Consider the following 15,808-nt stretch of genomic DNA (forward strand, 5'->3'; position numbering starts at 1 on the left):
GTGTGGAGAATGAGGCCAAGAGATGATGTCACACCCCACCTTATGTAGCTTTTCCATATGGTGGGAACCTTTTGTTCCAAACTCAGTTCCTAGTCCAGTTTGTGGAAAAATACAGGTACTAAAATGGAGTTTAGTGTCATGTGGTCTGGTCACAGGCCCTGCTGAGTCATAGTAGCCATGACTCATAGGCTGGCTGAAACATTCACAGGAAGGCTAAGCTCTTCCACAGTCCATTGTCTTTGTTGAGCCATCAGCACTGTCTGGCTTCTTCATTGTTGTACCTGAAAGGCTCATTGTGGGTGTTACCCAGAGTAAGCACATTTGAAATACAGATACAGATTCAATATCCATAACTTCAGATACGAACATGATATGTGCACACAAATAGGATAATCATATTCAGCAAATCAGAACTTTTCCAGTGACACCACTCATGATGCATCTTCTACAAAATAGATCATAATTATGTCCTAATCATATTATAATCATATCACTATGATGAATATGGGGGTGTAGTGTCAGATAGGTCCTAATTTCAAGGCACAGGAGTTGGGAATGGAACTTCCCCTCTTTGTGGAACAGGAAATAACCCTCCAGCCAGGGATGGGACAACTTCCCAGACTCTTAGTGATGGAGCCTGAATCTACTGACATTTCATTAATTACCACCAACCCCAATCTTTGTGGCAACTGTAAACTTTATCAATGATGATTTTGTACTCTCTTCTAAGTCATGGATAAGAATGTTAAATAGCACAGGGCCAAGAACCAATCCCTGCAGGAACCTGCTAGAAAGAAATCCACTCGATCATGGTTCCCCATTTACTATCAGAGTTTTTAATCTATTTAATGTATGCCGTGTTTATTTTTTATCATTCTAGTTTTTTTAGTAAAAATATTGTGCTAATCAAGTCATGTCCCTTACGGAAGTTTAGGTATATTACATCAATACTATTAGCTGCAACCAAACTTTTGATCTCATCCAATAGGGATATCCCGTTAGTTTGATAGGCTCTATTTTCTCTAAACCTTTGTAAATGGGCACTACAATTCTGACCTTCTAACTTCTATTTTTTATGATTGACTTCCCCTTTCTTCCATATATTTTATTTGGAGAGTGCTTGGATTCCTACCAGGGAGCCACTGTCAGGGTCCAGAGACAGCCCCATCTCCTATGTTAAGCTCTGGCTAGTAGCTATGTGATAAATGTGAAGACCCTGCTTCTGTTTGTCAGATGGCAGACACAAAGGTTCTCTCTTTCTACCCTGTGATGCCTCCTGGCTGCTGTAAGCAAGGTGGGGTGGGACTCTGTTAACATGTGCCTCCCGGAGCTTCCATTTCCCTGGTGCTGCTGTTCCGTGAATAGTGGGGTTGTGAGTGGGTCAGCAGGTACTGAGTATTGGACTCCTGCTTTTTCAGGGGCCGGTGACCTTCGAGGAGGTGTCTGTGTATTTCTCCAGGGAAGAGGGGACTCTGCTGGACCCCACTCAGAGAGCCCTCTACAGAGATGTCATGCAGGGGAACTATGAGACGATGGTCTTGCTGGGAAAGGATTCCTGTCCCTTCTGTTCTTGGAACGGGAAATGACGAGTGAAGGTTCATGCCACCCCCACAGTGCCATCTGTACCCTGTCCTGTTTCAGCATCACCCCAATAGGCCAGTAACATACATACTACCAGAGACTCTCCTCTGCTGCAGAACACTTTGGGAACAGAGCACAGGAGCAGCATCACACAATGTCAAATATCTCCTTTTTACTCAAGTAAAACTGGGGTTAGGTCCAGCGTAATGAACAGAAGCTTCCTACCCCCAGACTTCTCTCAAACCCTGAGCCTTCTCTACCCAAACCAGAATGTGCTTGGGGTGTAACAAGCAGGCGGCTGGAGTCAGAGCTGCCAGTCCAGGGTTACTTATCATACAGACACTCAGTGCGTTCTTGAACGCTGGCTGGGAGTATCCAGACAGGGGAGCTCCAGCAGCAGAACAGTGAATCTCACCCAGGATTACAGATGACACAACTCCTCGCTGATCTGGATTGCACCCCAGCATGTGAAAATGGCCTAGGTTGGTAGTGACCTTTCTTGAGACATGGAGAGTCTTGCTCCCATATCACCAGGTGTAATAAAAATAACAGGAAAGGCCAAATATGGAAAACTGATTGTTCAGCTTGCTTTTGACCTGCATCATATTTTGCAATACATTCCAAATAAGGAAATTAACGTGCAACGTATGTCATTGTTTGTGGTTTTAAGCTGTAAAAGGCTTGTGTGATTTTTAGCTCGGGAACTGTATTCCAATAGCTGTCGCCCCCTGCGTGCTTGTAACCAAGAAAAGAGCCTCAGGCTGAGCTGATTCAAATATTAATCCTGTAGTCGTTTTCCACAACAGCCTCAATAGGTCCCTGTGATGGAATGTAAGGCTACATCTAGACTACAAACCGTATCGGCGGGTTAAAATCGATTGCTCGGGGATCGATATGTCGCGTCTCATCTAGACACCATATATCGATCCCCGAGCGTGCTTATATCGATTGCGGAACAACACCAACCCCAACGGAATTGCTGATTTGACAGGGGGAGCCGCGGACATCGATTCCGCGTGGTGAGGATGGGTGAGTAATCCGATCTTAGATATTCGACTTCAGTTACGTTATTCACGTAGCTGAGTTTGCGTATCTAAGATCGATTTCCCCCCGTAGTGTAGACCAGCCCTTAATGTCTTCACACCTTCCCCCTGCAGGAGAATGGCTGTTTGACCAGCTGATTGCCTTGCTGTCTCTGAGGAACTGGTCTTTGGGTGTTCCCCAGAACTGTAACTTTTTCAGTAATATCATACTGTAAAATCTCACAATTTTACATACAGTGTTACTACACATTTTAACAGGAGGATAATATTCAGTAGGTTATGCGTTTTCTAATGATACCTCACAAGCCATACTGGGTACAAAATTGATCATAATTTTCTAGAAGAGTGAACACAGGGGTACAGATTGACACAGTGTCTGTGTGTGTGTTCCCAGCAGATATGTGGGTATTTCAATCCCTCATAAGCACAATGTTTGGCATCTTCAAGGACCTGGGGAACTGGTCCTGGGAATTCACTAGTTTAAGAAGTGTGAGACTGCATGAAATTGTGAGACACTTTGGTATTAATAATAAAATAATATAATCTGATAAAATTGCAATGAATCATGCTAGGTATGCCATGTAAAGTGTCAGTGAAAATGTTATGATTTGCCAAGTATGATAATTTTGTTTCTATGTTTCTATCACATTTGTATTGTGAGTTACAGATATGTAAGGTATATCTGTATTTCCAGACTTGTGCAGTTTTTCTGGGTGACACCCCCAGACATATTGGCATCAACATTGCCTAGCATGTTTGATGGCCAATTGAGGGTCATCAGCTGTACAATGAACCTATGGACCAAGGGGATACACCTATTGAGTCAGCAAGACATGCCGGGGTTTGCCTGTGTAATGAAACCTCCAAAGCTTTTCCATGCCATGTGCTGTAAAGTTTGTGTTTGGGACACAGGAAGTACAAGCCACATGGCAAAAGGAATGTAAAGCGCAGCTGCATCATCTCCATCTTGTCTTCAATCCCCCTTCCTACCTCTGGAGCAACTTTTTTACAAACTGAACCCTGGAACAAAGGACTGAATGACCCATCCAAGCTGTGGATGCATTCCAGACAGACTTTCAAGCCATCAACTCTCCAATACTGCTAAGAATCTGATATATCCATTTTGGAATGTATCTGACTGCTTTTCCATTTAAATTCTTTCTGTCTTTCTTTCTTTTAAACCTTTAGTTTAGATGCTAAAGAATTGTCTGGAAGGTTGGAATTTAACTTCATTCTTTCATTTGTTCTTTCTTCTAAACATTTAGTTTAATTGCTAAAGGATTGGCTGGCAGCATGGTATTTTGGATGAGATCCAAACCTGGGTAATGTGGCTAACCTTCTACCCACCCACTTCCTGGATCCAATTAGGATCACTCTCCTGCTGCCCTCTGGCCATGCTGTATCACAGTGAGCAGAGTTTTTAAATAACCTCTCACTGTACGGGACCTAGTTGCTGATTAGGAGTCAGAGAACTGTCATGCAATAAAGGGGGGCCGTGTGATTTCTTTTTTCAGAGTCTCGTTAACCAGTGTGTGGGATCAGAAGCACAGTTTGTGACTGGTCAGTGAGTTTAACTTCAGTGTTAACCACCAGTATGGGGAGCATCTGCTCTCCCTTTTTCAGCCTGCTCTGACCTTGGCATTTTCAGTGAGGACTGCCCCAGGCACACTAGGTCACACTAGGCACTGAAGATAAATTAACAGAATGTTTTTGATGATCAGGTTATATGAAATCAACTGAACTCCTTTGTTTTCTTTCATCTGAGCGGAGTTTCTGGTTTTCCAACGTGATATGATCTCCCAGCTGGAACAAGGGGAAGAGCCATGGGTCCCAGAGCTCCAGGGTTCAGAGGAAAGAGAGATCCTGAGATCTCCCCGCACAGATGAGGAAACATTAAACCAACTCAAAATCTGTAAGTGCCTGAAGAAAACATCTAGGATGCCCTACAAAGCTCTTGGGAAGTCTCTCAGTTCATTATTGTCCATAGCAGGGGTCGCATCCGCAGGGTAAATATAGCTCAAGGCTTCCTATAGATGCTAGCAGACACCGAGCAGTAGCTTTCTCCCTTCCCCTTGTGAAGTTGGATGGGATGTGAAGGCTGAATTGATCCCCTCCTCTCTCCTGTTGGGGGGAGCTGAGTTCCTGATTTTTATTTGTCCTCTCTCCAGCACTTGTTTTGGTTTGGCCTTCCCCTTTCCATCCCTGTTTGAGTTTTCTGTCTCTATCACAGCAGGTGATGCAATGACGTGTGAGGTTCAGCACAGACCAGAAAAAGAGCAGGGAAACCAGCCAGGGGAGAAAATAGATAAATTTATTTCCTGTCAGGGAACTCAGAAGGGCCTTAAGGAAACCAGAATACAGCAGGAAATCTCCAGGGAAAAGCAAAAAAAATACATGTGCTGAGTGTGGGAAAAACTTCACTTACAGATCAGGCCTTTCTCAAATCAGAGAATTCACACAGGGGAGAGGCCCTGTGAATGCAATGAGTGCGGGAAAACTTTCAGTCGCAGCTCACACCTTATTCGGCATCAGAGAATCCACATGCAGGAGGGGTCCTATGAATGCAGTGAGTGCGGGAAAACCTTCAATCGCAGCTCTCACCTTATTCAGCATCAGAGAATCCACACGAGCAAGAAGCCCCGCGAATGCCATCAGCAGGCCTGCACAACTCGTAAAGTGGTGATATAGAGAAATCTCTGTATTAACTATCTCTAAAATCTTTATAATGTTGCATTGTGTTATTTTGTATTAAGTATCTTTATCTTTATGACATTGCATCCGGCATGATGTTATTTTGTAATTCATATGACTTGGCATTGTGCCTCTCTATTTTCATACAACTTTGTATTAGATCCCTATATAGAAAATTGGTAGAAAACTTTGTATCAAATGTTATAGCCCCTAAGGATAGTATAGTTAAAGTAAAAGAAAAAATGTGCTTTTTTGCTAGAAGTAGAATAAGATCTTCCCCCGCACTCTGTAATCAATTGCTCTATTGACTGAATGAGGTGTGAATGAGTGAGGCTTGGAAGACACCCACCTCCAGACAGCTACAACAGTTGAAGAGGGAATGGGAGCCAGAGCAAAGGACAATACAACTTGTCAAGTGGGCCCAATAAAGAAGAGCAGACATATTGATGGCCTCAGGGATTAGAAGCAAGCACCTTCTTTAGAAAACACCCTCTTTGAGCAGCATTGGGACAACACCCAGAGAAAAGCAGCACAAAGACCAACGGACGCAGACCCAGATTTTGAATCTGGTCTAGATTTGCATAAGAGGGAAGCTGCTATAAATGCGAGGTGTCTTGCAGAAGGACCCCGGATCTCGTCTTGTCACCATCGGACCATCGATTTGGATCGGTAGAAGCCCGGCTCCACCCCTCCCCCATCTAACTCACCTGGCCAGTGCAGTTAAGGGGAGCAACTAGTTGGTAACAACAGCAAGACGGAGTGTGTTTATGTCTGTGTGTGTGCGTGAATGCATGACTGTGATATATATCTCATGTGCATATCATAGAGTATTAATTGATACCTGTATTACTAATAAAGGTGGCATTTTCCCTTAATCCCCCTGAAAAGTTCCTGTACAGTACTTTGAGTAAAACAGCGAGGGCCACAATACTCCAAAGACAACAGCTGAGGACCGAAAACCCCCGGCCCTGCGGAAACACCCCCAGTCAGGACCTCCCAGCCTGGTGGAAACACCCCGCCCAGCCCTGCAGAAACAAACCCTCCTTCCCCAGAGCCGCCCCACCAAAACAGCTGTGGGTCAAAAAGGAAGGTTGGTGGTGGGCAGGTGTTACTTGATGTTAAATCAACCAGGGACTCCCAGCCAAAGAGGTGGCTGGGAGCCCTCAGGGTCAAATTAAAGGGCCTGGGGCACTGACGACTGGGGGAACCCGGAGCTTTTCAGGGCTGGGGCAGGGATTTAAAGGTCCCAGAGCTCCTGCTGCTGAGGGGAGCCTGAGCCCTTGAAATCCCAGCCTCACTCCATCCCCTGGAGCTGCCGCCGGGATTCAAAGGGCTCTGTGCTGCCTGCAGCCACAGGGATCCCTGAGCCCTTTAAATCTCAGCTGCTGCCGGGATTCAAAGGGCTCTGGGCTGCCAGTGGCGGTGGGGTACCCTGAGACCTTTAAACCTCAGCTGCGGCCGGGAATCTCTGCGAGCAGCCCAGAGCCCTTTGAATCCCGGCCGTGGCTGGCAGGCCGGCTTTAGGAAGTGCGGGGCCCAATTTGAACATTTTTGGCGGGGCCCCGCAGCGATGATTAGGGAAAAAAAAAGCCATTCAGTTCTTAACAACCGGTTCCCTATAAAAAGTTCTGCCACAGTATGTATTTTTTGTACCAGTAGGGTTAGCATACGTCCGTATTTTCCTCCCGGATGGCGATTTAAGAACCAAAAAGCCTGACATGTCCGGGAAAGTACAGATGTATGTTAACCCAACCTAAAAGTTCTTTTTTAAAAAGATGAGTCTGAACTAGAAATGAGCTCTGCCACTCCCTTAGGGTGTGCTAGGGTGCACATGTGTGGGTCTCAGCTGCTCCCTGCCCATCTCATTGAAGCAGGTGTGCAGGGTTACTTCCCTCGGAACTGCAGGGCACCAGTGAACATGGGGCTGGCTGGAGGTGTGGGAGGGGGAGGATGCGAGAGGTAGGTTCTGGCTGCAGGCTGGGCAAGGGGTGTGGGGCAGGCTGGAGACAGGAGGTGTGGGGTGGGCTGGCTGGCTTCAGGCAGGGCCACAGGGAGGGTGCGGCATGGGTTGGCAGGGCTGGAGACAAAGGAGTGCGGGACTGGCTGGCTTCAGGCAGCGGGGTGCGGCAGGGGTTGGCTGGAGACGGGTTGGTGCAGGGCTGAAGGCAAGGCAGGGGGTACAGGGTTGGCTGGAGACAGGGCAGGGAGTGCAGGGCTGGTGCGGGCAGGGCAGGCAGTATGGCAGGGGTTGGCTGGGGACAGGGCAGGGGGTGCAGGGCTGGTGCGGGCAGGGCAGGCAGTGTGGCAGGGGCTGGCTGGAGACAGGGAAGGGGGTGCAGGGCTGGCTGGAGACAGGGGTTGGTGCAGGGTTGAAGGCAAGGCAGGGGGTGTGGGGCTGGCTGGAGATGGGCAGGCTGCAGGCAGGAACTGGTGCAAGCAGGGCAGGAGGTGCGGGGCTGGTGCGGGCAGGGGGTGCAGCAGGGGCTGGCTGGGGACGGGCTGCAGGCAGGGCAGGGGGTGCAGGTACAGGGGGTACAGTCCATCCTCTATGGTGAGTGCCTCCTCCTCCTCCTCCTCCTCCTCCCCCCTCTCCCACTAGGGTAGCAGCAGCAGCCTGGGGCTTGGGAGCTATTTCAAGGGCCCGGGGCGCCCCTGCTTCCACTGCTCCAGCTCTGTAAATAGCCGCGGGAACCCTGGGGAAGTGGCGGGGCTCCAGTGGCTATTTAAAGGGCCAGGGAGGTAGAAGCAATGGGAGTCCTGGACTTTTTAAATAGCCCCCAGAGCCCCGCAGCCATACCCCAGGGCTCCAGCAGTAGGGCTCTAATGGCAATTTAAAGGGCCTGGGGTTCCAGCCCCTGCTGGGAGCCCCAGGCCTTTTAAATTGCCCCCTGGGGAAACTGGGCCACCCTGGTACAGCGCACTGGCTTTTGCTGGTACTGGGGCTTGGGTGCGGGGTCCTCTTAGGAGTGAGGCCGATTAAAGGGAATTGGTTGAATTGGCCTAAAGCCGGCCCTGGTGGCTGGGATTTAAAGAGCTCTGAGCTCCCCGCCCGCCTGCCCAGAGCCCTATAAATCCTGGCCGCGGCTGAGATTTAAAGAGCTCTGGTCTCCCTGCGGCTGCGGGCAGCTCAGAACCTTTTGAATCCCGGCCGCGGCTGAACTTTAAAGGGGTTTGGATTCCCCGCGGCTACGGGCAGCCCAGAGCCCTTTGATTCCCGGCTGCGGGACGCACAGTGAGACTTCACGGGCCGCACGTTGCCCGCGGGCCGTATGTTGTGCAGGCCTGGCATGGAGGGGCAAAATAGGTAAGAAATTTCAGTGGCCTGTCACTAGCAAATAGTAGCCACCATGGATCCTGCCAGAGGTGGCTACATCTTAGCACTGTGGGAAGCAACCCTTCACAGAGACCATTTGTCTTGTGGTTTGGGATACTTCTCAAGACATGCTGCACTCAGAGTGACCCCCTCATCCTGTGCCAGCTGGAGAAAAGAAAAGGGGCCAGCCAACTCTCCCACTACCAGCTGCGAACCACTAATTCCCAAACAGGGGGAGGCCTCTGGCTTTGATGTGTATTAAATATCAGGCTGGTCTCTTTCTTTGGCAAATATCTAACAGAGCTAAAAGAGGGAACAAATGATCCTCAAAGGAGAGGGGAAAGACAATCACTGGGAAATTTAATCCCCTGCAGCATCCAGAATGGAGAGCGACTCAGGGCAACAGGTTCCCCCAAAGGAAGAAGTTTTTGGGATTTAGAAACATAAGGAACAGCACAAAACTTGAGAGGATTGTTAATTGACATTTGATAATGACACAGAGGGAAAACCTGAGCTTTCAGATCAGTGTTCAGAAATGAAAGACAAAGGGTGGAAATCAGAGATTTTGGATCCATTTTGCAATTTATAGAGAGGAAAGTGGAAATCAGAGGGATTTTATATCAGTTGTTGATAGGAGGTAAAATCTGAGTGTTTCACATGAATACTTGATAAATGAATGAAGAGGAAATGGGCAACATTTGCAAACATTTTGTGTTCAATAATCTGAGAAAAGGTGAAAATCTGAGATTTTCTTATTATTTTATAATTAGAGACAGGAAAATCTCAGGGCATATTCAATTAGAAATAGACAACTAGAAGAGAAGTGGGGCAAATGTTTAGGTTATTTTATTTGAATCTTTGAGATTTGCAAAGAAATTGTGTCACAAAATGCATATTTGATAACATGAGAGGAAAACACCAAGATCTGAGGGGAGAGAGTCACTTTCCTGTCAGGGCCCAGTGCTCCCTCCCCCTCCCCCTCCGGGGTCTCTCACTCACTGGGGGCTCCAGGCTGGTCTGGTGCGGTCAGAGCCTGGCGCCGCCTAGGGGGCAGGTCCCAGCTGGAGAAAGCCCCCCCCCCGGCCAGGATAGGAGTGTGCTACTGGTAGCAGCCTGGGGCTGGACCCTCTCTATGGGGGACACTTGCTCCCCCCTCCCCTTCCTGGCCCTTCCCACGCACTGTTGCCAGCGGAGAGTGGCCCCCCCAGCCCAGCCCAGAGGTGTCCCTGTCTCAGGCCCCCCCCAGCCTCTGCCCATTAACCCTCTGCCCAGTTCAGAAATCACTCGGGGGAACCATTTCCCACCTACACAAGGACAAATCACTGCAGGTGAAAATGGGAGGAAACACCCCAAACCTGAGATCTGAACTGGCCATTGCCAAAGGGGAGAGAAAATGGGGCACAATGGGGGGAGGGGAACAGGGAACTTCTCAGGGGTTTGAGGGAAGGGGGTGTCAGCCTGGATGTTGCTTGTTGCTCTCTAGGGAGAAAGGGGGCAGGACAGGAGAGGAGGGGGGTCTCCACGGAGGGGGCAGTGGTAATTTCGAGGGGATCTCAGCCCTCCCTTTTTCTCCCCGCTTCTCAGGGGTCACCTGCTCTTCTCCCCTCGCCCCCCCGGCCATGTCCCGGCTGCACAGACATTTTCCATCCATCCCTTTCCCAGGTATTCCCCCTCCGCAGCCCCCGCCCGACCCCACGCAGGGGCTGCTAGGTGTAATGCATGTTCAGTAGCGATTTCTCCCCTACTAATGCTGGGGTGTCCTTCTCCTATAGGTTAGTCTACTAATGATCTCATCTTGGTGCCATGTGTGTCAGTTCATTGCCATGGCACTCCTGTGCTTAGACATCTGAGGATGCTCTATAGAAAAGCTCCTTGAGTGGGGTGATCCACAGGGAGTAGCTCAAAGCTCCAAAGTGCCTGGCCAGGGGCAGGACATTGGCACAGCAAGGGAGGGGTGTGGCAGTGACATCACAAAGGCCTTTTGCAGGACCTCACACTATTGGTCAAAGACTATTGGTGAGCAGGTGGTGACCTCACAGAGAGATACTGACATCAGTCAGGGGCCAGGGGCTAGGAAACCTCAGAGACCCCTGTGGCTTTGCTTCAGCAAGTGTCCTTCTCCTGGTCTCTGTCTGAGGACTGAGAGAGTATTCGGGTTCACGGACGTGAGCACCAGGACAAACCTCTTTCCAGTTTTCTCCTTCCCTTGTAGTGATTTTACTAGAAAACAGCCGTCCCTGTTTAGAAGGTAAGAGCCTCCTGGAGGTGTGAAACCTGTTCAGTCTGATCCATCTGGTGAGAGTTGAATTCTAGGCATGGAAAACATGAGCTTAAGGAGGCAGAATTTTATTCCGCACCTGGGATTTTGTCCCTTAGAATCATGGGGACATTAGGGTTTGTCCTTTGTGTTTCACCTTTTCCTCCATCCACCTGTCCCTCCCTCCTTTCTCTTCATCTCTTCTTTTGTCCTTTCTCCTGTTCCCCTCCCAACACCAGGACGAGTGTGTGCGTGTGTGTTGCGGGGGAGTGCTCTGCAGCTCTCACTGTGGGAGCTCCACCCAAAAATGTGAGGCTGAAATAGTGCTCAGGCAGTCAGGGCTGGATTAACCTTTTGTTGGCCCTGGCACCAAACATATTTGTGGGCCCCAGTGTAGTCACTGTGGGCTCCGAGTGTGGGCCTGGTGGGGCAGTGCCATTGGTGCCTTAGTACACCCGGTACTGAACCTCAGAGATTTTTCATTTTGATCACACACCTCTCCATGACTATATGCATTGCCATACACAGCTCCCTCAGCCCGCGGGTTTTCTTATTGAGCTGTACACCCATGTGGGTTTACCAGTGTCCACAGTGAGCAGAACTTTCATAGTGACCAAGGAAACTCCCCACAGATTTATCTCTTTCCTCATTCAGACCTTCTCTAGCCATGTCTCCAGTACCCCCCCATGTCACCAGTCTCTGCATGTGGTCCTAGTCTCAGCTCAAAGTCCTAAAGCCAGCAGACACCTGATCAGTTCTGACAGATCCCTCCCTCAGCCCCGATCCTGCCATGTGAGCAAGCCACCTGCAAACACCATTTCCCCAAAGTGAGGACTTAGCCCTTGGGAATCTGAAGACACCAGCGTCTCTCCCTCTGCTCCCATCTACATGCTAGTCTGCTACCTGGTCACCACCACCTCTCCCCATACTTGTTTCCTTTCTACTTTGGACATGCTCCCAACCAGCTGGAAGCTCCCTCTGCAAGCCTGACCTGCTCCCTCCTTCCCTGCTCCCCCGACATTCCTTTCCTACTGGTGACCTCTGTTCCTTGAGGTTAACTCCAGTGTCTTTAGGTGCTCTAGCTTAATGGCCCCAGGAGTCATAGAGCCACTTGTAGTTTCTCTAGCTACAGCCATGGGGCAACTGCCAGAGGCCAGCCTTAGACAGACACTAGCCGCAGGAGCGGAGGCAATGCCAAGGCTGAGCATGCTTGAACCTTGCAAGGGCAGCACTAGGGACTCTAAATCCTCAGCACTGGCCCTAGGCAGCTGCAGATTCTGGAGTTAGGCACTTTCCTCCTCTAGGTTCCTGCATGGTTACAGAACTGCAGTAAAGTGGAACAATTTTCAGCTTCTGTGACTGGAAGATGTCTGGATCCATCTAAGAAGACTGTCTTACATAAATGAGGAAAGTTGAGGTGCCTTTATAATTCTTTTGTTCCATTCTTTGTTTCTATGGAGAATTTGCCAGTGCGATATCACTGTCTTCCTTTTAAACAAACAAAACTAAAAAAAAAGTGTAATGGCTGTTGAAAATAGCAATTCCAGCCCTCGTTAGCACTGTGAAGACCCCAACGTTTTTTGCTCAATTTTCTCCTACTTTTTCTACAGTAAATGACAGTGGATCAGCATATTTGATTTGGGAGAAATGAAGTAACAGCTGCCCAAATTGAGCTTGAGCACTCCTGATTTTGAGGTGTTCAGATCTGGAAGGCAGGGGCTAGATTCCCTTTATGAATATTAGATACATCTGGAAAGGAAAAGTCAATTTCTATTTTCATGGCTCAGAAGTGGAAATCCTCCTGTCCTGTATCTGAAGCTGTCCAGGTGCAGTAGAGCCTCCCCTTCCTTACTTACCATTTTACCTTCTGGTGGGATCCACATACCTCCCTTGCCCAGCTTCAGATAGAGAGGGGCCCTGTCCAGTTAGTCCACCCAGTTCCATCTTTGGGGGCTGCCAGGCGAGGTCACACCAGCATCCCTAAGCCTGTCTGGGGAAGTCTTCTGGGGGTGCTACCTGGGCCAAAGCCTTCTACTCCTTGGTCACACCTCTTCCCTATTCCCAGGTGGCACCCCCTTCTAGCAGCCAGCCCCCCAGCCACAGCAAGCTGCAGCGCATGGAGTCTCACAGCTTCCCCCCTCCCTTTCCTGTTGATAGCAGCCAAGAGAATGCTGGGAAATGTTCCTTCTCTGCTCTAAGGCAGGGAGCTGGTCAAGGAACTACAGCTCCCAGGGCCCTATGGGGTCTCAGCTTCCCTACTGAATCCAAGTTGCTCTGAGGTTCCCTTTCTGCAGGGGGGAGGAAGTTATTGTTACAGGTCCCTTGAGAGCTTGGGCCTAGCACTATGGCACCATGTCAAATCCAGTACTACTCCCAACTCTATCCAGCTCTGCTGCTGGCAGGATCCCTTCCCATTCTTTTTGTTTCTTGCCTCCACTCCAAGGAGAAGCTCTGCATTGTTCCTGTGTGGGGAATTGAACCCAGGCTGCTTGGGTGACAGCCAAGAATCCTAACCACTGGACCACATGGGACTTCCGTAACACGTTTACATGTTCATATTCAATAACACAATTAAACGTAGCCATTCAAAGTAGCCATTTAATAGAAGCCATTCAAAAAACTTCAAAAACAGACTTCAAAGAGAAATTGCAGAGTTACAACTGATCTGCAAACTTAATACCAATAATTTCAGCTTGAAGAGGGACTGGGGGTGACTGGCTCACTACAAAAGCAATTTTCCCTCTCTTGGTATTGACACCTCCCTGTCAATTACTTGGAGAGAGCCATATCCACCCTGACTGAATTATCCTTCAACACTGGTTCTCCCCTTGTATGGTAACTACCTTTATATCATGTTCCAATATATATTTATGCCTCTATCTGCAATTTTCACTCCATGCATCTGAAGAAGAGGGCTTTTTACCCACGAATGCTTGTGTCCAAATAAATCTGTTAGTTCTTAAGGTGTCACCGGACTCCTCGTTGTTTTTGTGAAATAAAAGCAAAATGCACTCTAAGCTGATCTTAACCCTTTCAATGCCATTACAAACTTAGATGCTTCTCACCACAGGCCGGCTGGTGGCTTTTCAGCCAGGCTCTCCCCTTTCGTCAGCGCTTCAGTTGCCTGGTGTGGGGGTGTCTGTAGATGTAGGTGGACGAGAGAGACAAAGCATGGCAAATGTCTCTACTTTTATCATGTCCTTTCTTCCCTCTTGGCTTTGCTCCCCCTTCAGAGTCAGGTGAGCATCACTGCGTCTCTCCAAGCAAGTCTGAGCAATTCCCCTGGGGTGTCCTCTTGCAGGGAAGTGATTGCACTGTAGCTCCCTTGCTGAACAATGGCTGTTGATCGGTTGTTTGACACCCTGTCCGGGTGTTGGTTACTTTCCTTGCTGTTGTCACTGGGGAGCTAATATTTGGCTGACTCCCCCACCTTACAGCATAGTGATAACCACATTGCACAATTCTCATAACTTCATATGCATGAATGGTAAACTTCTATGGGTAGAGAAATGACTTTCAGCAGATCATATCCTTTCCCCTGATACCTTACAAGGCATGCTCTGTATATAAGATCACGATTATATGAAAATGAGGAATATGGGGGTTACAGCACACTCCCCCAAAGGTACAGAATGTCACACTGAGATTCTATTTTCATTTGTTATGTAACAGCATAAAAGAGATCCAGTGACTGACCAATGGCATTTTCAAGTGCTAAAATAGCAAGCGCTGTTGGTCTCTCATTGGCCATCAGCGACTGAAGATACGGTTTAATGAGCCAGAGCTTCAAGGTGAGAGTGGCTCTGTCCACTGCCTTCCGTTGCGCTGCTGGGCACCAAGTACCTGGCGGTCAATATGTGAAGCTGGGAGAAGAGAGTGGGGTGGCAAGCGGTGGTAGAACTTTTGCCACCAGGATCTAGCTGTCTAACTTCCTCTTTGTACTGCTGGGCCCCCGTTGCCTTCAGGTAACACAGGAGCTAAGGCAGGAATAGGGTGAGGAAGCAAGTAAAGCCGAGCAAGGAAGGCAAAAGTTAATCTTATCTTCATGGGCAGCTTGCAATGATGTCCTTTTTCTGTGCCACAGCTGACAACAACATCCCAGACAGAAAAGTAACAGGCCAAAAAGAAACCTAGCAGCTGCTGAAACAGTTCAGTTGGGAGCGTGCTAGACTAACAGGCTCTTCTATCCTCCTTTTTGCAGGGGCGGGATGTTTTCTGAGAGTGCAGCAGTTCCTTTAACTGCCACGAGTCCCTCATTTCAGGCTATGCAGCGGGAAAAGACAGCATGGGCTTCTGCACCGAGTTGGCCCACCTGACCTTTCATTCTTCTCTTGCTCTTTGTCAGCAAGGAGAAGAAAAAGAAGCTTTCCTTCAAGCTGAAGTCACACGGGAGAGGTAAGGACGACTTCCTGAGTGCTGGCTCCAGTCCTCTGCTCCGCCAGCTGACCTATCGAGGGGCTACCACCACATTCTCTAGATTTGTCCATCGGTCTGTGCCAGAGTGAACAACAACCCAATAGTTGGAGTTTCTGTAGTGTAGTGGTTATCACATTTGCCTAATACGCAAAAGGTCCCTGGTTCAAAACCAGGCAGAAACATGGTGGCTTCCTTTTCCCAGATCCCCTTGTTGTTCAGAAAGGGCACTCCTCCTATTGGCCTGTCCCTGGGATAACTCCAACTCCGCCTTGACAGGGGATGCTGACAGCAGTGGAGAAAGCACCTTTGTGTCAGGCTGGAGAACCTAGAGTAGTTAGGCCAGTCATCATTTGGAGGCTTGTGGCTTGGCCACCTCTGCTGTTGGAGGTTGGCCTATAGAGGCTCTCACTTCCTGCTGGGCTCCTTTGCGTGACCGGCCAAAGGAGGAAGTGAGGCAGGAATGGGGCAATAGAGGAAAGTTGAGCTGAAGAAGGCAGGGAAGAAGCT

General features: G+C 48.9%; 1 non-coding gene across 1 annotated transcript; it reads left to right on the forward strand.

Moving 5' to 3' along the window:
* The first annotated feature begins 15,410 nt into the window (after positions 1-15,410).
* TRNAI-AAU (transfer RNA isoleucine (anticodon AAU)) lies at positions 15,411-15,483 on the forward strand. The gene has a single exon. It is a non-coding gene; the product is annotated as a tRNA-Ile (tRNA).
* The last annotated feature ends 325 nt before the right edge of the window (positions 15,484-15,808 follow it).

The sequence above is a fragment of the Gopherus flavomarginatus genome, chromosome 4 (assembly GCF_025201925.1).
Source record: "Gopherus flavomarginatus isolate rGopFla2 chromosome 4, rGopFla2.mat.asm, whole genome shotgun sequence".
In the NCBI taxonomy this organism is placed as follows: Eukaryota; Metazoa; Chordata; order Testudines; family Testudinidae; genus Gopherus; species Gopherus flavomarginatus.